Here is a 20700-nt window from a genome sequence, read left to right as displayed (position 1 = left end):
ATGTGCAGTTACAACCAATTGTACCGAACAGAGGATGTTTACATTTTGTGAAGCGTGACATAAACCAGAAAGGCATCTTTTGTGAGGAAAAGCTCAGGTAAAGGTGAAGTCTTAGGATCTATACCGAATTCTCATTTACAGCTGGGAGAGGATGGCCCCATCTGTTCAATGGCGGGATCCCTTCCAGCAATCCTTCATATCACTGAACACTATTAGCCAAGCAAGACGCTGGCCTAATGGACCTTCAACAGCTCATTTGTTTGAAGCAATTATTTGGAGGCTACCTCTATTTTGGAGTTGAGAATTGCCTTCACATGTGTAGCTTCAGTGGTATATTCATTGTGTATGGAGAAGGCATGTGTGAGAGAATGCCACAAGGAAACAACACTATAACCACAGCAAAAAAGAAGAAAATTATTACACAGTGGTGTCACTGATCACACAGACACACACATACACACCACTGACATGCATGCACCTAACCAATTTTACTCCGAGTGAAATGCTATTTATTTTTCACATTAAAATATTTTATTCTCTGTTTTACACCAAGCGCAATGATCAAAAGTTTGTGTTCACATTCAGTGAACAAAAGAAAACCTAATTAAGTGCTTTTCAACTAAAATAAATGTTACATGAAAAAAATTAATTGAAAGTCACCAATATGGTATTTTGCCAGAAATTTGGGGTTGCCAGGTCTCCAGTGTGACAACAGAATTTGTAAATTAAGACTTGAATTTCTTGCTTCATGAGTTGGTGGCTTGGTGTTTTGCATACATGATTTTAATTGAGATCTAAGCACTGAAAGTACGGTGAACATTCTTTCTTCTCCTGTTTCAGTAGCTCGAGTCGTAAAAAGTCGTCATTTGCCTTTTGGACCATTTTGTGATGGACTACTGTATAAGGTATAGATAGATTAAAAATGGTCATTATATACTATTATCATTTCTGTCATTCAAAATACAGAGAAATATAGCTTTTCTTGTTAACAACTTAATGCCAGTTTCAGGGATTCCTAAAAGAGATGAGACAATTTATTTAACTCCATGGAAGACTGTAGTGAAACCCAGTTTAAAGAAATCTCTCTTTATTATGAGTCACTCTCTCATGGGGCTTATAGTATGTCTTATACATGAAATCATAGACAGGACCTTTTAAAGAGCAAGTCAACCCTCTCTAAATGTACTATTAAGAAAGGAAATGCGTAAGTTTTATTTATAGTACGTACTTTTAATAACACTGAACAAAATGGAAGTTTTATTTCAGCAGCGAGGTCATTTGTTATGTGTCCAAAATTACGGCTTGGCCCAGGCCCAAATGATTTTAATTCAGTAATATGCGCTTGCATTAAGAATTAATGAGTTGCCATTTATGTCAAGTCTATTTGCCTTTGCTCTCAGACCTGCAGGTCAATACATCAGTTTCAAGTATTGCAAGCATCCTTGATTCATTTAAATTCATTCTACCTGATTTAGACATTTACGTTTACATATATGGCATTTGGCAGACGCCCTTATCCAGTGCGACATACAAAAACTTTTCACGAATGTGTACCTAGGCTGATTAGTCCTATGTTCTGACAGAAAAAATATGACTGTTGTGACAAGCATCACGAGCCTTGTACATATACTCAGTGGGTCCTTGTCACACGTTCAATATTTCACTGAGTGTGTTGTTTATGAGGCACTCACAGCAGCTTTTGACTTGTTTTCCAAGTCGGTCTCTCACTGATCACAGACGTCTTTTTTCCCCCTCACTGATGACTTGAGTGCTTTTGAGAATATCACTTATCTGAGCCATAAGAGTGCTGAGGCACAGAGAACATCAAAATGGCTTCCATAGATGACAGCCCCAAAATAAAACGATTAGCAAGGTCTTTTATGGTTAAATTTGTTTTTTTTTGTTTTTTGTCACGTGTATGTCTTAAATAATAACAGTAGCTTTCATTTTGCATTGAAAGAAAAAAAGTTTATTCATCCTCTACTATATTACTTTGTGTGAGGTTGTGATATTAAACATGGGTATGTGTGTGGGTTTTTTTTTTTTTTGCCTACTATATTTCTGCCTATACTTTTCTCTATATCTGCAGTCTGAGGTCAGACAATGAGAGAGTGATGTAATAACATGGCCTGGCAGATTCAGTAATGCAGTCAATGGTATAAGTCCTGCTCCAATTTCAAAACCGTTTATCTGAGCCAAAACGAAATGGGAATTTTTTTTTTCATAAGCACTTTGCCGACGATGTGTTCATCTTCGCACAGAGACTCTAATCACTTACATATATGCACTTTATGGCCAGTTTAATAGGAATGCAGTTACACCTGCTGATTCATGCTCTGCAGTCAACCCATAAGGCAATCCTATGTCAGCAATGAAATGCATAAAATCATGCAGGTACAGGTAAAGCGCATCAGTGCATGTTCAAATCAAACAGCAGAATGAGGAAATATGTGATCTCAGTGATGGGATCAGAGGTGGTCAGAGGTGAATGACTGTACTAGCTTGAGCTTACAGGAAGGCTGTGTCACTTGTTCTCCCAATCTTCAAATGTCCAGTTTTAGTACGCATGTGGCCACTGTAGCCTCAGATTTCTGACAGGAATGGAACCTGATACTGTCTTTCACTGTTGTTGCCCATCCACCTCAAAGTTTTATATACTGTATTTTTTGAAATGTTTGTCTGCTCATCCTGGCTGTAATGAGTGCTTATTTGACTTATGGTAGCTTTACAGTCTGCTCAAACTAATCTGGCCATTCTTCTCCAACCAATATTATTCACCATGTGTTTCCACCCTCAGAACTGCTGCTCATTAGATTCAAACCAGTCCATCTGTTATCAACAACTATGTCATGAGTCAAAATTCAGTGAGGTCACATTACTCCCATTCTAAAGTTTGATGTAAACATTAACCATAGCTACATGATTGGATAACTGGACAATTGCATGGATGAGCAGGTGTTCCTAATAAAGTGGATGTTGAGTGTAAAAATTCTGACTCTTCAGACACAACTTTTCATTACCACCGCTACCTATTATTTCTGAGAAGTATGTGAATAAGACAAAGTCTCACATTTCAAAATAATGGGCCGTGTGTAGACTTTGTACGATCTTCTAACAGAACCTAGAAATCTCAGTACACTGTTTCCTACTTTGGCACATTGTTGCTTCCACCTTCCTAAGCCAACTTAAAATTCAGATGTTTTCTGACACTAAAGGTGCAGAGCTTCAGAGTGAAAATCAGAGTGATTTTGAAGCTGCCCAAAAAAGTGGGGGTACGCATTTCTTCTTTTTTTTTTTTTTTTTTTGCATAATTCAGGAAAATGTGTATCCTACTTTTGTGTTTAAGTTTGGTTACTGTGGAGATGGCATCTGATTCGACACAACCGAGGGTACAATAGGGTGTGATGTGAGAATCTGGTGCCTGGTGTCCCTGGTCCTCTGAGAACACAATCTGATGTGATCATCACAGGAGGATTAGCTAACTATTCCACTGGGACCTAACAAGCAAAGTGAGCAGCCAATTAAAACATGAATGAGCAGACTCTGTCGCTTCTACACAAAATAGGGGTGGGTGGGATGGTGGTGGGGGTATAAAGGCAGGGGTGAGATGTAAGGATTCACATTTTTATATGTCTATCACCTCTATTTTTTCTCCCCGTGTTTTCTTCGCTTTTTTCTTTGAATTGTATCTCGAGTGTCTTTGAAGCTCTAAGGTGCATGAACCTTACGCCTAATTTGCAGTTTTGCACAGGAATGCAAGAGGTTGTGACATGAGACACCACAAATGATTAACAATTCACTTGTTCATAATGTTTATTCATTCGCTTATCTATTTGCTGCCCTCCACCTGTCTGGTTGGTAAAGTTCACAACATGTGAGTCTTGCTTGTCCCTTCTTCAAGACTTCTTCAAGACATGGGGGCATTAGATAACAAGCATGTCACCTTAACATGGCTAGTTCTCATTATAAGCTGACATGACTCCTTGCGCTTCTTCAACTGCACGGATGCTAACATGCTAATGAGGAACCAAACACAAGAGATGAGTCTGAAACTGTTCCTTGCATACCATGAATTCTCAATGGACAATCATATTAACTGCATAGTTTACTACATTATTATGCATACAACAACATAGTCACAGTGTAACACCAGCACAATGCATATTTCTTCAGCTTGAAATTGACTACAGGCAAGTAAATAAAAATACAGTCTAACTACAATTAATTATGAGAGGTAATTGCTCACTGTGTATGTAAAAAAATAACATTTTCTTTATAGTTCTGTATTTTTATGGTTTCTGTCATCGTTTGCCTCACACCTCCAGGGTTGGGGGTTCGACTCCCACCTCCGCATTGCGTGTGTGGAGTTTGCATGTTCTCCCCGTGCCTCAGGGGTTTCCTCCGGGTACTCCGGTTTCCTTCCCTGGTCTAAAGACATGCATGGTAGGTTGATTGGCATCTCTGGAAAATTGTCCGTAGTGTGTGAGTGTGTGAGTGAATGAGAGTGTGTGTGTGCCCTGGGTTGGGTTGGCACTCCATCCAGGGTGTATCCTGCCTTGATGCCCGATGACGCCTGAGATAGATACAGGCTCCCCGTGACCCGAGGTAGTTCGGATAAGCGGTAGAAAATGAATAAATGATTGAATGAATGAATGATAACTGTTATACTTCGTTAGCCTACTTAATACTGATCTTTTAATTGTATATTCAACAACAGGTCATTGTTAGTGTGCATGTCTGGCACATTCCCTTAATCTGGTCACTATATATTGCTTTATTCCGAAAAGCCTATATAAAGGCCTATAGGTTCCAGATGTTAAATGAAATTCAAAAGATAAAATTTAAGAAACTGGTTTATTCATTAGTAGAATTTAAAAAAGTTCAGCAGAAGTGCTTCTTTTGTATATATATTCTATTCTCAATTGATTTAAGTGTAGACCACAATAAAGTTCCAGCTGAGTGTGTGTGTGTGTGTGTGTGTGTGTGTGTGTGTGTGTGTGTGTGTGTGTGTGTGTGTGTGTGTGTGTGTGTGTGTGTGTATATATATAGATAGATAGATAGATAGATAGATAGATAGATAGATAGATAGATAGATAGATAGATAGATAGATAGATAGATATAGATATAGATATATATAATACAACAGCTGATACATACAGCAGAGTTGCTCCAGTTGAACAAGCTTGTGTTAAATTAACCCTGCTAATTAACTGTTGTCTTCAACACTTGCCCTTTTTTCATAATGGAAAGTTCTCAAAAGATTGATTGTGGAGAAGTAGTACAATTTGCATCAGTTAGCACAGCCTTAGTTCTTGGCATTAGGTTGTAAGTCTTCAAGCACGCTGTCATATGGAACTGCTAGTATGGTGTACTATTAAGTCAAGTGAGTATAGAATATCTAAAAAAAAAACACTCCAGCTGATTTTTTAAAATTCTACTAATCTCTTACCTTGATGGTACATAATAATAATAATAATAATAATAATAATAATAATAATAATAATAATAATAATAATAATAATAATAATAATAATAATAATAATAAATAAATCTATTTTCTAAGTTTTATCTGTTGAATATCCTTCAGCATCATGAACCTATTCTTCTGAGAATCTGTCATCTTCACAATCCTTATTGACAATTAAGGTTATCTGTGTTCAATTAGTGCTAAATGCTCCATGATTTATTGCATAACATTCTGTGTGCTTTGTCAACCTAACCCAACCCCTTTCGTTGTATTCCTGGTCAAAGTAGAGCTCTTTGTTCACACATTATTGTCACTCTGTTCTCAACCATATTGTAATGAAGCCAATGTGTCATGTCTGTACCTTCATCACATGCGAAGCACCTCACAATCCATGTATGTATGAGTCAATTATTGAACAATGAGTATGAGAATAGGCTGAAGTTTAATAGTATTAATGAAAGAGGAGGCGTCCTTCGTCTTAGATAGGAGGAGAATGACTTCATTTTATGAAACTTTTTTTAATTTACTTTCTTCTAGCAACAACTTGAAATCATAATATAAACTGTAATATATGTCAAAGCAAGCAGGTTTTAATATAAATAAATGAAGAAACTATGGTTGCACTGATTTATTAAAGCTAAGCTCTTAATAAACTAAGAGCGTATGCATGGAGATCACAAATCAAAAAGTAGAAATTATCAGCAGAAATAATATCAGCGGGCGCGGAAGTGACAAGATCTTGCAGTGTGTTTCGATTGGTATGTATATATTCTAGAGAGTAGGGAAGTAATTGGTTAGCTGAGGTCACACTATAATTCTGGAGATCACCCACCCTTAACATGCAGGAAGCAAGACATCATCTCTGGCATTGAAGTTCAATTCATCTCTCATGCCTGAAAAGTAATAATGTTAATGTTAATGTCAGTCTCTCATCAGTTGAGCATGGCTACCGTACTAGAGTTTAGAGGATTCTTCTGTGTGCATCTCAATCTGCTCCCTGACTCCTTAGATCATGAATCAGTATATCATGTACACGAGTTTAAGCACTGGTATTGACCCTGGCTTACTACACATTGGGACAGTGATGACTCATTTCTTTGGTGACATGAATACATGCAGACGTTGCAAAATATAACCATCTCCATTTATGAATAACCGAGTCCTATGACATAAATTTTGTATGCTGTTTAATGTACATTAGAAAAGAAATTCTGTCATGGTATGTCAAGCAGGATCATAGATCATAGGTGTTTTTAAATCATTAATCATTTCAACGTCTCAGACACACTGTATATGTCTGTTTAATGTCAAAAGCAAAAATTAAAAATCACTATTGTAAGTAATCATTTGAGAGCTACAACAACGTTAAAAAACTACTTAATTTGTAGAAAAAGTTGGCTCTTCATCGATCAGAACTAACACGACCTCTCGTCTCCCAGGACAAAGTGTGCATGGTTAGTGGTGCGATACGGGTTTTGACTTTCTGTTCACAACACTTAATGATAGTGGATATCTGCATGACAGGGTGGTAGTAATTTAGATCGGAGATGACAGGTGTCTTGTAAAGTGGAATGATGGCGATCCTCTTGAAGCATAAGACTTAGGGGCAAAAGCCACCTCTGCAACTAGTCTTGCCACAAACCTGCCGCAACCAATCATGTACTACCACTGCTTTAATTTTTTAGCATGTTTGATATTCACACCTCTGTGGATGACAGTCCAAAAGGAAATCAAATTCATCTGCTATCATGCACTGCACATCCAAGAATCTATTTTATCATCTTTCTATACTGTACATGGGCTGGTGAAGCACAATAATAATGTTTCTATTAAAAATTATTTGTCATAGCCATATGGTTGTAAGGACTAGAAAAAGGAATCAAAACAAGCAAGGGGTGCAGAAAATTGCTTAGATAGCTTACACATTTATTTTTGTGAGAAAAACTGGGGATCAGGTGCTTTGGCAGAGATCTCTCAAGATGAAAATTGTGTAGTGTGTGAGTCTTTTCTGTGAGCACTCAAACAATGTTCCCAAAAACAGTGTAGGCTCTATCTTGTCTCTGTAGTCCATTTTAGCTAGTTTAGATACCAAATTCTAGAAGAAGAAAAAAAAGGTTAGATTTGATTGACCGACCTTGTCCTCATCTATGCTTGTAGGAGTTTGAAGTTCTGTCATGACAACTTATACAACATATAAATCCTGCCAGTGTTATGTCAGTGTCGTTGTGTGGTTGGTGGTTAAAGCCTTCAGTCAACTCTTTGTAAATGCAAAAACAGCTTTCTGCTTTCTGAGAATCCAGTGGTAGCTGAGTGTTGCCTAGTGTTTGGAAGGTTGTGAGGTTGAATCGCAAGCTTACTTAGCTGCCTCTCCTGTCCCCTGAACAAAGCCCGTATCCATCAGTTACTCAGCTGTATAAATGAGATGAATGTATATCATTGGATGTGGGTGTCTGCTAAATGCTGTAATTCTTGTAATGCAGTCATTTGATCATGTCATTTTAACCCCTGTGGTTTTTTAAACTAGTTTAAGATAGAATGGATTCTTAAGGAGGTATGATGTTAATGTTAGATGTTCTGAGAAAGATAATATGAGAATGTTATCAATGTAAACTAATTAATTAAATTAGTTTAATTAAACTAAAGAAAATAATATAGAAACTCTGCATTTTCAGTTCAATGCAGTGCTTACAGTGAGGGTATTGGACAATCCATAAGGCATAACCAGTTATTCATACTGCTCTGGAAGAGATACCTGATGACAATAATGACAATGGATTAATGGCTTTTAACAGAAACAATGCCAAGGGTCAAAGTCATATAACCATCTTCTCCACAAAGAAGAGACCAACAGCTGGTGAGAAATGGGAAGGACAGATGTACTCCATTGTTTTGTGTCTTGCACATACTCCTCCATCACACGGGTTTTGGAGGCTATACCACGGTGATATTCCTGGTAGGTTGTCTATGGTGCAATCCAATGGATGCGGTGGGGATAATACATAACTTTGCTAAAAACTAAAAACTGGTTAAGACCAATTAAGGGGAAGGGATCTAAACCTTTTATCTGTTTTAGGTACTTTGTAATTATGTTGTTTTGCAAGGTATGAAAATGCAGGTACCTACTTATGATTTGTACTTCACATCAATTCTACATCTCTCCAGGAGATAAAATGTATGCAAACAAAAAGCCAGGTAATGCCCAGTACTAGGTGACTGTGAGAGGATATAGTAATGTATAATGAAGTCGGAAATGTATTCACTATGTGGGAGCCCTGTGCACATGATTAGCAGGACGGTGATTGCATTGCACTTCCTTTTCCCATGGGGTTTCCATTATGATCATAAATGGTAGGATGCAAAGTCTCTTGTAACAACTCAGAATGAGAGTAAGGATCCATTATTGTGACATTCATAATGTCTTGTTGTGGTTACAAGAAATTCAACAGTTTATGGTAAAGCATAAATTTAAATCAACCAGTGTAAACATGGTTAAACATAAAAATCTGAGATTTCGGCCTCAGTCATTACAATTGCTTTGATTTCTATGAGCATCACTTGCCTATTGCTTTTAAAACTGTTTGGTCCTGTTTTTTTTTTGGTTGTGTCAAATGTACCTGTGCTTTCTGATCAACTGTTAACTTGGTGATAGTTGAAAATAATCATTAAGGAATTTCAGTTTTATATCTAGGGCTGTTATGTAGCAAGCAAGACAAAATAGAAGGCTTCCCTTTCCTATCATATGTTGTACACAAAATGTTTCGCTAATTGGATGTGGATTTTGACAGGGAATTTACTGGATGGCTGCTCATTTTGCACTGACGGTTCTGTCTGAAATCACAAATGATTATTGATTGGTATTCAGATGAGCACTGAGGTGGAAAAAAATTGCACCTTGCAGGATATGGCTTCTTACATGAAATAGAGTTTCAAGATAGAAAATCCACTGTAAATATGACACTTCCAAAACCTCTCATTTTACAGCAAGCATATGCATTTCATATACAGTACTTATGCAATAAGCCTTTCAGCATATTCACTGCACAAGATTCACATACATGACAGAATTTAATTCAATTAAATTAATGTGTTGCATATATGAACGTGAAATTTTACTGCTAAACGATATGATTTGATTGTGGAATGGGTTTTTGAGCTTCAGGGAATATCGAAGATTGATCCACAGGTCATACAGACATTCAAGCTCAGGCTGTTTGCTAAAATGATAATGTTAAATCAAGGACCTTTTTATGTGGCACATAAGCAGAGGGTTCCATTGCAAGCACAGTTCAATTTTACTGTCAACTGATGCTCTGCACTGCAATCAGGGATTGTCTGTTAGAGATTAAAAGATATTTTCCTTTTCAGGCGGAGTAAATTGGTTTTGGATTAAGGCTGATTGATTGCCAGGGAGGTAGGTATACAGCGCACTATTCGAAATGCTCACTTCTGAGCGCACAAGTAATTTCAGCTGAACTACTCAAGGAAAGCATGCTGGATATAATCGATTGATATTTTGTAGCAGTTGCCAGTATCACATTGCATTGCTTAAGGTTATCATTAAAGACTGGGAGTGATAATATTCAAGGTTCATCTTCTTGCTGGTTTTAAACATCTGTATGTGTGTGTGTGTGTGTGTGTGTGTGTGTGTGTGTGTGTGTGTGTGTGTGTGTGTGTGTGTGTGTGTGTGTGTGTCTACCCCTCAATTCTGAAGGGTAAGTTCATTGACACTATATGTCTATTGTGATGGATGATTTATTGGAGAAATGTGCATAACTGTAAGCTCTGAAACTTTAGATCAGCCCAGAGCCTCATGTCAATTTGTTTCAAAGCTTAAAGGTATACTGAATGAGACTTTTACTCAAAAATGCCCTAAATCTATGAATTAAAAATGTATAAGCCATACTAGCTATATTTATTGCATAACACTAGATATACACCTTGATATCACCTGCATATGCTGACTTAGATCTTAGATGTCATTGTACATGCCATTTAACAGTCATGTATAATGCAATACTTGCCATATATACTGTCATCACCGAGCCAGTGCAAATTCTGATTGATATGAAACCCTGGTGATTATCCAAGGTTCATAAAAATATTTTATGTATCTCTTCCTATAGGTGGTATGAAAGACCTGGATAACAAATACCAACAATGTCATGAGGAACAGAACACAGCTTGGGATTGTACTAAAAGGTGCACAGATATGATCACAGCACTTGCACCATTGGGAGCCCATGTTAAACATGGACAATCCAGAGAACAAACAAATGTCAAAGTAAGGGCTGGGAGTTCAGACCCTCTATTGATAACGGTTTGGATATCCACAAACAGGCTGGCCAGAACCATAAGGAAAAACACACACGGCAATATGTTGGTTTAACACTGTTAAAAAGGTCCACCTACACTACACTAAATATTTGCCAAATCTGGGATAACCTCTCAGAGTGTAGACGCCACTCCTGTAGATGTGCACACAATTTCAACCTTGTGCAGTCCTAATAATTGATATAATGTCACAATGTTGGCGGAGTACAACAGAATGTGTGGCAACATCTGAGAACCTGGCAAGGACCAGGCCATATGTGCCCTGTATCCCTGTCACACCACCCTGCTCTCCAACCTGTAAAGGAGGACACTGTAGTGATTATCTCTCTAATCCTTTGGCTTCTTTCATTGAGACAAGGACACATTTCAGTCTGTGGTGTTTGAGGGACTAGTCACAGGCTGATAACCCACTCTTTCAATGTCCAGTGTTCTAGCAGTAATCAGAGAATTGATGCAGCTACCATCATGTCCTAACACCACTGATATTGCAAATAGCAGCCTCAGGTAATGGAGTGGCTAGCGTTCTCATTCTGATGAACTGCCTGACCTGTTTTCGCATAAGGGAGCTGTTCTCAATTCACTCTGAATCCAAGCATAATAATGTATGTGAGGAGGGTGGATGTGTTCCAGATGGCCTGCTTCTTGGTGTTGCCACACAGGAGTTAGTCATCCAAACAGCAGTGTCCTGGTGCTAGTGGCCATCAGGGGATAGAAAGCACCTGCATGCATCTTGAAAACACCTGTGTTGCTTGGGAGTGTAAAAAGGGCAAAACTTTGAATTTAACTGCCTGCCTTTGTAATGTAATCCATAGACATCATCTGTCTTCTTAAGTAATGGAAGCATGAACATGAGTGACATAGATCATCAGATGTGTGCTGGTCCTGTGGCTGCATAGTTTGACCTACATCTTATACATTACTACACGACATCTCTCTGTATCCCTGTCATCAGTTTTAACTATCTAACATATTTGCAGATGAATGACTGGTGTTGTTCATTTTGAGATGTGCTCTGTGATAACCTATAGTTGTGGTGGTATTGCCTAGAACCTGCTCTATGGATTCAAGAAAATACATGGAATAACAGTGTGGTATACAGACATTCCAGTTGCCCATGCTGACCTTTTGATTCCAAAACCTACAACTTACAATCTAGGCTCTCTTTGGAAGAAGATTCATGGCATGTCCCTGCTCTACACAGCAGATTCCGTACACCAAATGAGCTGAGAGCCGATTCATATGATGGTCCAGGTGCCCCACTGCCAGGAGTGAGGTGTTAATCAGCTGCCTTACAGAGGGGTCAAAATCTTCATATTGAAGGGAGAGCGTCAATGCTCACAGGTGAATTGGTAATGTATTGCTAGGGTATCCACTATGCAATACAACATCTGAGTGTAATGTATCATATGAGCAAAAAAATTCAAAGTCAGTGAGCACAAATATGTTCACCGTCCAATAAATTTCAAAATAGACCTCAGCACAGGTCATGTAGCACGGTTATTTGTGGCTAAGCAACAACAGGTTCCATTATAGGTGATTATCCTAGTGCCTTTTCAAGCTACAGAAGACAACTAAACAAACATCATAGCAGAGTGCTAACTGCCCACTTTCATACCTGTGTAATCTTTCTGTTTTCATTGGCTCAAGTAGTACATGTCAAGGTGATGAGTTACTGCGAATCAAAGATTTCCAGTTGGCAAGTTTACCAAAAAATTCTTACTGATCATGAACAAGATCAAAATTATAGAATGTATGATTAGCCTATATGGTTCAGAGACATAGCCTCAGTGCTGGCATAATTTAACAGGAGTTTGATCACTGCTGAGTCAAATCTCTTATGTAGGTCACTGATAAAAGCAGATATGATGTGATGAACCTAATCAGTTTCAGAGTGGGCAATAATCTTGCTCTTCAAAGTAAATGACAAATATTTCATCACTGTCAATTTAATGAGGTGTATGTGACCCATATGTTCCTGACTCATATTTAATGGTAACCGGGCAAGCTGATACGATTAGATATACTCAATATGGGAGATATGTTTAGAAACGCATAGGATAAGATGTTACTATCCTTTATGCTAGCTTGTACAAGATAGTCACTACTAGAGGTTTTCTCGGGTCTAAAGAAATGTACCGAACCCGGATTGACCCGAATCACTTTTTACTCGAACATGACATGCATAATCCCGAACCGAGACAAACTCGAAAAAATTTGCCGTCCGAGCTGACGGCAATTTTTTTTTTAACCCGACTGTACCCGAATGTTACATAACTCTACACTAAAGTAACCGCTACAGAGTGGATTCAAAATTGATTGACAGGCCTGTTTGAAGGAAAATTAGCTTACCGCCAGCAACATGATGTCGCAAGCAGTCTTGGCAAAAAGAGGAGAGGTTGGAAAAGGACTCGAGTTGATGCACACACACGAGATACTGTAGTTCGGGTCTTCTCGGGTCCATTCGGTAAAAACATATTAATTTTAAATTACCCGAGACCCGATGCCGCTATTATTATACCCGACCCGTGTCTGAGGCACACGTGAAAGTTTTAGACCCGAACCCGTTCGGGTCTCAGGTCGGACCTCGGGTTTTCGGATCTAAGTGGACCCGTGAAGACCTCTAGTCACTACTAATCGCTAAAGCAACACAGATGGAACCTGCTAGAAGGAGGACAGAGGAGATTATCTCTGTGTACCCTCCTTACTTGGCGATTCAGTGATAGGTCCACTATGCCTCCATAGGGTTCAGTGGGTGAATTCTGGCATCCCAGAATAACCCCTCTGTATCTTATTGTCCCTTAGGTACAAAGAAGGTTATATTACAGTGAAGGTTAAGATTAATTGTCACATAATAGAATAGAATTGTTTTAGCATGGTCTATGGGCAATTATGATTATCTGCAATATAATTTGTAACTTTTCCCAAAACTTTAACATATCCTGGTTTTGATGGCCCATTTGTCTAAGGGTATACACTAACATTTCTTTACTACCCCATTCTGCTAAGATATTCTCACACTTGGACTAGCCTTTGCTTGTTCTGAACAAATGAATTGCCAGCTGAATTAAGTAATCTCCATCGATTCCTCCTGGTGTAATAGCAGGACCCAATTTCCTGTGCTCTGGATATTCTTTAAATCCAAAAGGCTCCCTTTAGACCCATTACTAAAGGTGATCCTTCAGACTTTGTCAAAGACAGTCTCCGTAACTCGCAGTAGTCGCCTTTCTGCCAAAAGCTAAATTTGGTCAGTGGGGTGGGGAGAGAGAGAGAGAGAGAGAGAGAGAGAGAGAGAGAGAGAGAGAGAGAGAGAGAGAGAGACAAACTGTTAGAAAAGGATAGCATTAAAAGCTACGCATCCCTTGCCCCTACTTGAGGGTCATCTACGTGAAGCAATTATTAAATGTCTCTCTGAGGAGAGGTTCTGCTCGTCATTAGAGCAAAGCCACAGTTGTACCCGTGTGTCTTCTGGGAGGACAGAAAAGTCAGGAAGAGGGAATAGTGTGTATAGTCTCAGTGTTAGGGTAAAGATCAGTTGTGGAAGCCTTCGCTTGCAGATATTAAAAGTACAACATATGTTATGATTGGAATACGGGCCAGGCTCCTGTGGCTTTTTTTAAATGCCAGTGAGCCTCAGCAGAGGGCCTCAGTCAGCAGGAGAGGGATATAAATCAACACAATAAAACAACACATGGCATCACACCTGGATACTAACACCCAGAGTCTCTTGGCAAGTGGAATTTTATGCATGCACCTCACAATTTTCACTACACTGTCTTTGCATTGGCACATTTGAGCCTCAGTTAAATAAGTACTCCATTTTTTTTTCTTTATCACTAATTTACAGTAGTGGTCATCTTTTGGTGGTTACCAAAGTGTTTTCTTGCATGCACCTAACCAATAACTTGGGGGGAAAAGTGTAGCAGAACCACTCAAAGATTAAAAAAACGGCTGAATGACCAGTGTGGCTTCTGTAAAACAAGTTTAGTCACATTCAGGGCTGGAGACATTAGCTCAGAAATGGAAATGTTTTTACAGACAGAGATTTTTCATTTACACTCTGATTAGTGTCATGACAGCATAGTTTATTTGAAAAGGTTGGAATAGTGAATCATGATTATATTCTTACAGATGCATGTTCTCTTATATTTTATGTCTTATTTGAAAATGAAAATCAAACTTTATTAAGAATTTTAGAGAATTTCCAATAAAAAAAATGGTCATGCATTACTGATGATCGACACATTATTGTGGTATATATTTGGCATTATATACGGATACGAAAAATAATAATAATTAAGCTGTAAGGCTGTAATTAAGCAAATGGAGTTATTTTATGTATTACCCAATGTTCAAAACTACACAAGAACATTTGCCTTTGACTTTGTTTGTAATTTTAGTGTGCAATGATTGGAATTTTAAATTTCATCTGATTGATATTTTATTTATGCTTATTAATGAAATTGCCCTAAGGCTTCCGTTATAAACATCTTTCCGGTAAACAGGTTGAAATTCATGTCCATGATATTTACACATATCCTATGTGCTTTGGATATCATTATATTGTTCTTTTAACATTATACTGCGTGTATACAAGGTACATTATACTGTGTGTATATTGAATGATTTAAACATAGATGTAATTAAAGTCAATTTGCGTTGCTGTTCTTCAATCTCCAGCTTCCACATACTCCAAACAGATGTTAAGATGTAGGGTTTTCTGTTTTTGAATGTTGACTGCTTACAGTCAGATATGTTGTGTGTGTATATGTCAGGTTTGAAATGCAAAAATTGTGCACAAACCTGTGCTCCAGGAAAAAAAAACCCTGTCTAGTTATGATTGGCATCAAGTGCATCTGCAGTGCTTCTATGTGACGAAGCTGTCTCGCCTTTTAAGTGAAAAAAGTGTAACATTGCAATTCCCTTAAGTGCTCCAGGTTTTAGCATGCTGCTAATTAGACGGGTAATGTGAGAGGCTCTGATTGGCATTTTAAACGCTCCGCTATCACTTCACACCGTTCACACCACCCGCCTCTCTTTTTGCATCCACCCTCAAAGTTGCCATCAGAGGAATCATTAAAAGATGAAATGGCATTACAAAAAAAGACCCTCCCCTGACAGAAGTTATCATTACCACCTTTAATCAAAAGTAAAACTCTCTCTTTTTTCTCTCTCCTTCCTCTTGGCCTCCTTTTATCCCTTTCTGCCTTTTCTGTAGGCCTACATCTCACGCATCAGTCTTCGCACTTTCCCAGGGTTTTTCAGAGGGAAGAAGAAAGTGAGTGAAAGAGAACGATAGAAGGAGAAAAACGAGAGATGGAGGGAGACAGGGAGAAAAAGAAGACTAAGCTCTGTCAATTGGAGTGAGTGCACTACTAAGTTTGGCTTCACTACAAAGGTTAGCAGATCTGACTGTCAATACTGTCAGAGGAATGGAGTCTTTGGAAGGGGAGGCAGTGGGAGGAGGAGGAGGAGGATACACGGAGGTGAGGAGGAGGTGGTGGTGGTGGTGGTGATGATGATGAAGGGGGGAGGCAGGAGGGTTTGCTTTGAGAGAAAGAGATACTTTGATATTTCGGAATGTTAGAAGGGTGAATACGGAGAGCTGGAGGTTGGGGATCTAATTACCGGGCCATAATTGGGGGCTGGGGAATAGGCCGCCGTCCTCTCAACTCGCTGCAGATCAATTATGTTAAGAGAACATCTGTAAGTAGAGCTTAATGAGGTCCATTAGAGCAACATGCGCTGCCTCTCCCTAACCGGGCTTGTCAGCTCCTTGGATGAGCCGGAGAGCGCTGCTAACTGGGGACCTGCTGGAGGTGCTTAAATAGAAGAGGAGGGGAGGGAGCGAGGGAAGAAAGAAGGGAGAGAAAGGAAGCGCGCTCTGGTCGGTCTTGCCTTGCTGCCAACGGAAGATACGAACCTTTTTTCTCGCATGGAGGACGACAGAGGGGGGCTTTGAGATCGAGAGACATCCAGAGAGCGAGCCGGGGAAAGGAGTTTGATCCGAAGCGCAGGAGCTCGTCACACGCACGCGGCAACTTTCCCTCGGTACGGTACGCTTTCCTAAGGGCGCGCGGACGCACGAGTAGTAACGTCACTGTGTATCTGTGTGTAATGTGTGCATATATACTTGTATGTATGTGTAGCTCTGGAAGCAAAAGGGGCGTGTTCGGAGATGTCGAAATGCTACGAGTGTCATTGTTTTCTATTTCAATTTGAAAAATATTGCAAGTGCGCAACTGCGTGCGGTGTTCGCTGCTGCTCGAGCGGGGATTCCGTGAAAATGCATGCTACTGAAAGGATGTTTATGCTCTGAAACGTATCTGCTGGCTCCGGAAATAGCTCTGCTTGCCCTTCCGAAAAAAAAAAAAAAGATTTACACCGCTGTCGTTAAGCTCCGAGTTCTCGTGCCGTTTGGTTTCAGCAGGGATCTTCACACTTTGTGTCCTTTTGCATGGAGTGTTGTTGAGTGGATAGAGTGAGTGTTTGGATGGAGTGATAACATCCTCCTACCGGCTGTGTAATCAGTGTGTTTGGGAAGAGAGAGAGAGAGAGAGAGAGAGAGAGAGAGAGAGAGAGAGAGAGAGAGAGAGAGAGAGAGAGAGAGAGAGAGAGATACTCAACACGAACAGCCTTATTACATCGTTATATGCTGAATATTGTCGTTTATATTGTTGTGACGATTAAAAATAGATTTGATTGAACAGCATATTAGATCAACTAAAGTTATTTGTATTTGTTAGATAATGTTGATTAAAGATGTACCGAGGAACATCCAATGATGATATCGGGGAGGTATCAACTGGATCAGTGTTGCAGTTGATTTGATTTATCCACTTGTGCATCTTGTGCTTTGAATGTGTGTGATGTATACAGCACAGATCAACATGATCACAGGATGCATAACTGTTTTACAGCACAAATTGTTCAGAACTTGGCAATAGAAACTTGAGAGTCAGCTATACTTTGAGAATCTCAGTATTGAAGCATTTTGAAGAACCCAAAATATGTTCTTCGACATTCATGTAGTATTGAATATAAACAATAAGGGACTCTGCATCTGTATGTGTGGATGTTACGATTCATTGAAACCCATACAGAAATGAATCATTGATATTCATCAGGATGATCAAAGCACAAAACTGTATGTGGAAGCCTTCTGTGTTATTGTAATAATGTCTGATAAATAATGTGATAAAGATTGATGTGGGTTACAGTGTATACTCCCTTGTAGAATCACTTCACCCATTGTAGACTTTAGTGTTTTACTCACAGTGTGCACTCTTACTCTGCATAGTCTAACAATGGCACTCTTTCTAGCTCATCACTCCCAATAATTCAGATATCTTTGGTGAGTAATTGACATGATAACACACTATATAAAATGGAAGCGGGGGTATAAAAAAAGGATGAAGAGGTTAAAGCCCCCATACCTCCTTTCCCATTCCCCCTCTCTCTTTCTCCTTTACACACAAATGGCATGATTACGCAGATAGCTCTGCTCTGAAATAATTCAATCCATGACAAAAACCTAATTACTGGCAGGTCATATACCCTGTCAGCTTTAATGCATCTCATCAGTCATAATGGTGGTGAGGAGCATTTTTATGACCCATCTCATTACTGCTGCATTTTAGGCACAGTGATTGGCAAGAGGCCGCAATGCTAACAATCGAATACACCAAGTCTGACACCATCTCTCCCACTTCTTTTCTTTTTGCATTTCTCCCTGCTATCTTATTGAGGGATTTCACACTGAGACTGAGAAAAGTTTTAGCGCATTGTCAACAGCAAAAAAAAGCTAATTGTGTGTGTGCGCGGGCGCGCATGTGTACACTATGAAGGGAGGGAACAGGAGGCCTTATGCATCATTCTCCTTGGCAACCTGGGCATCAATAGGCGCTAATTAGAGTGTGCAGGTGTAACCAATGGGTGAGGAATAAGTAGAGTTACTTTGCACAGGGGATCAGAGGAAAGATATAAGCCTATACACGACAACACCGGCACTCGACTCAGTGAAAAAAAGCAGTAATTACTGCAGTAGTGTGTGCTACAACTGAGACATGAGAATAAAGATACTGACCCAATCATTTGCTGCAATGCTATTATGCAAACTGCCTATACACACCATACACACTGGCAGTCTGACCTCTAAGGCTAGTGTGGGTGGAGTTGAAATGCTTTAAGTGGTTAGATTAAGGCATGCGTGGTTACTGAAAAATTCTTTCTCCCTGATGCATTGAGACATGGAAATGTTTGCTCAGTTACACTAAAACTGTTTGATAAATATGTCTACAGCTCTTCTATGTTGTAACCCCAACCTTTAGTATGCCTTTTTCACCTAGAAATATGAAAAGTGTACATTTAAAAATAATTTAAAGTACATAATTGGATCCACAGGGACCACTGATAATGTATGGTTATTTTACATTTTAATTGATCATTAAAACTACACCAGAGGCACCTTCTCGAGTAAAAGATATATTCTAAAGGTACAAATGGTGTACCCACTCAAGAGAAGGAACAGTACACATTGGTCCCCTTATTACTGAGAGTGCATGGTGTAAGGGTTACATCTTAGACTAGTTTCTGACACTTTCAGTACCCGACGTTCCACAGGTTAAAGGGTGATGTCTCCACTTGAAGGTCTCCATAACTTGAAATAATAAATTTCCACTGCCTATAAGGAAGCCCATAATGTGTACGTGTTCCTGGAAGTTCCTGCTCTGACAGCAGTTAATGATCGTAGGTCACATTGACTGCAATATGATCTGTGGTGCAAAAAAAGATATCACACTACAGCATGTAAATTGCTTGCACGCAATATAGGAAGAGGAACTGTAGCAGTGAAAGCAGAGCTCGCGTGCACGCGCGTCAGTCAGTGAACAGAGCGCAAAGTTTCTCTAGGGAGCGCGCGCCGTCACTCCGGCTGTCTCTTATTAAGCTAACGACCTGTTTTTCTCTTCGTCTAGTTGTCTTACCGGTGAGGGATTGGCTTCTCGAGATCATAAAAACCAGGATCCGCTATTCCTTGAGTCTCATTCGCTGTTGAGCAAGTTGTTCCGTGCTTTCCGCTATGCTTAATCCGTGCTCACTCAGTCGAAAACACCTGTAGATTTTTTTTTAACTGTGTGTTTGCGCGATCCGCAAGGACCTCGTTATATCCGAGCGGAAGATAACCGTGATCTGCAGCTCGAGGTCTGTTTCGTGAACTTTTGATTTTCTTGCTTTGAGGAATATAGAGAGGAAGTGTGTCCCAGTGCAGCCTGTATAGCTACTGAAGTTCACTGTTCTGCATAAGTTGGACAAAAAGGTGAGTGCCTTGCTGTTGAGATTAGTCCTGAACGGGTTTTATACACGTTTTTGAGCTCGCACAGCAGTACTGAGCATTAAAGTGCTGAAATAAAGACGCACGTGCTGCACGCTTGGTTTCATTAACTCTGTTTAGAGCGACACGAATGTAACCCTGGTATTATGTGTATATATACATATATATGATAAGCATAAACATCGCAACACATGATTAGTTGTACATTAGAAATGGGGCATGGAGAATTTTCAATTCTAGTTTTGATTCTTCATTTTTTTGTTGTTTTTTTTCTTACACAAAGTGGCGGGTTTTTTTTTTGTTTGTTTTTTTTGTCAAAATGTGTAAACATATTAAAGGAAGCTGTCATTCTGGAAAAAATAAATAAATAAAAATCATTAAGCAGCGCGAGCTGTTCGGTGTTCTGTAGCAGCTCGTGCGCGCGCACCCCGACCCGCGCCATACTGTACGATGTAGGGATGACGGCACGCGGAGGGGTGAAGTGAAGAGAGTGCGCCTTTGTCGTCCACTGTCATTATGTTCTCTCGCCTCCTCCACGGCTGCTGCTGCTGCTGCTCCTGCTGCTGCTGTTAG

General features: G+C 39.4%; 1 protein-coding gene across 2 annotated transcripts in view; it reads left to right on the top strand.

Moving 5' to 3' along the window:
- The first annotated feature begins 16400 nt into the window (after positions 1-16400).
- Positions 16401-20700, top strand: part of lmo3 (LIM domain only 3) — a 41822-nt gene continuing 37522 nt past the window's right edge. Inside the window, exon 1 of one of the 2 annotated variants that reach the window (XM_027151920.2) lies at positions 16401-16847. The gene's annotated coding sequence lies outside the window, so the exon portion shown is untranslated. Of the gene's footprint in view, positions 16848-19684; positions 20113-20700 lie in introns of those variants that run through there. The other variant, XM_027151919.2, reaches the window with a different exon arrangement.

The sequence above is a fragment of the Tachysurus fulvidraco genome, chromosome 19 (genome assembly GCF_022655615.1).
Source record: "Tachysurus fulvidraco isolate hzauxx_2018 chromosome 19, HZAU_PFXX_2.0, whole genome shotgun sequence".
In the NCBI taxonomy this organism is placed as follows: Eukaryota; Metazoa; Chordata; class Actinopteri; order Siluriformes; family Bagridae; genus Tachysurus; species Tachysurus fulvidraco.
This window is presented reverse-complemented; position numbering and strand designations above follow the sequence as displayed.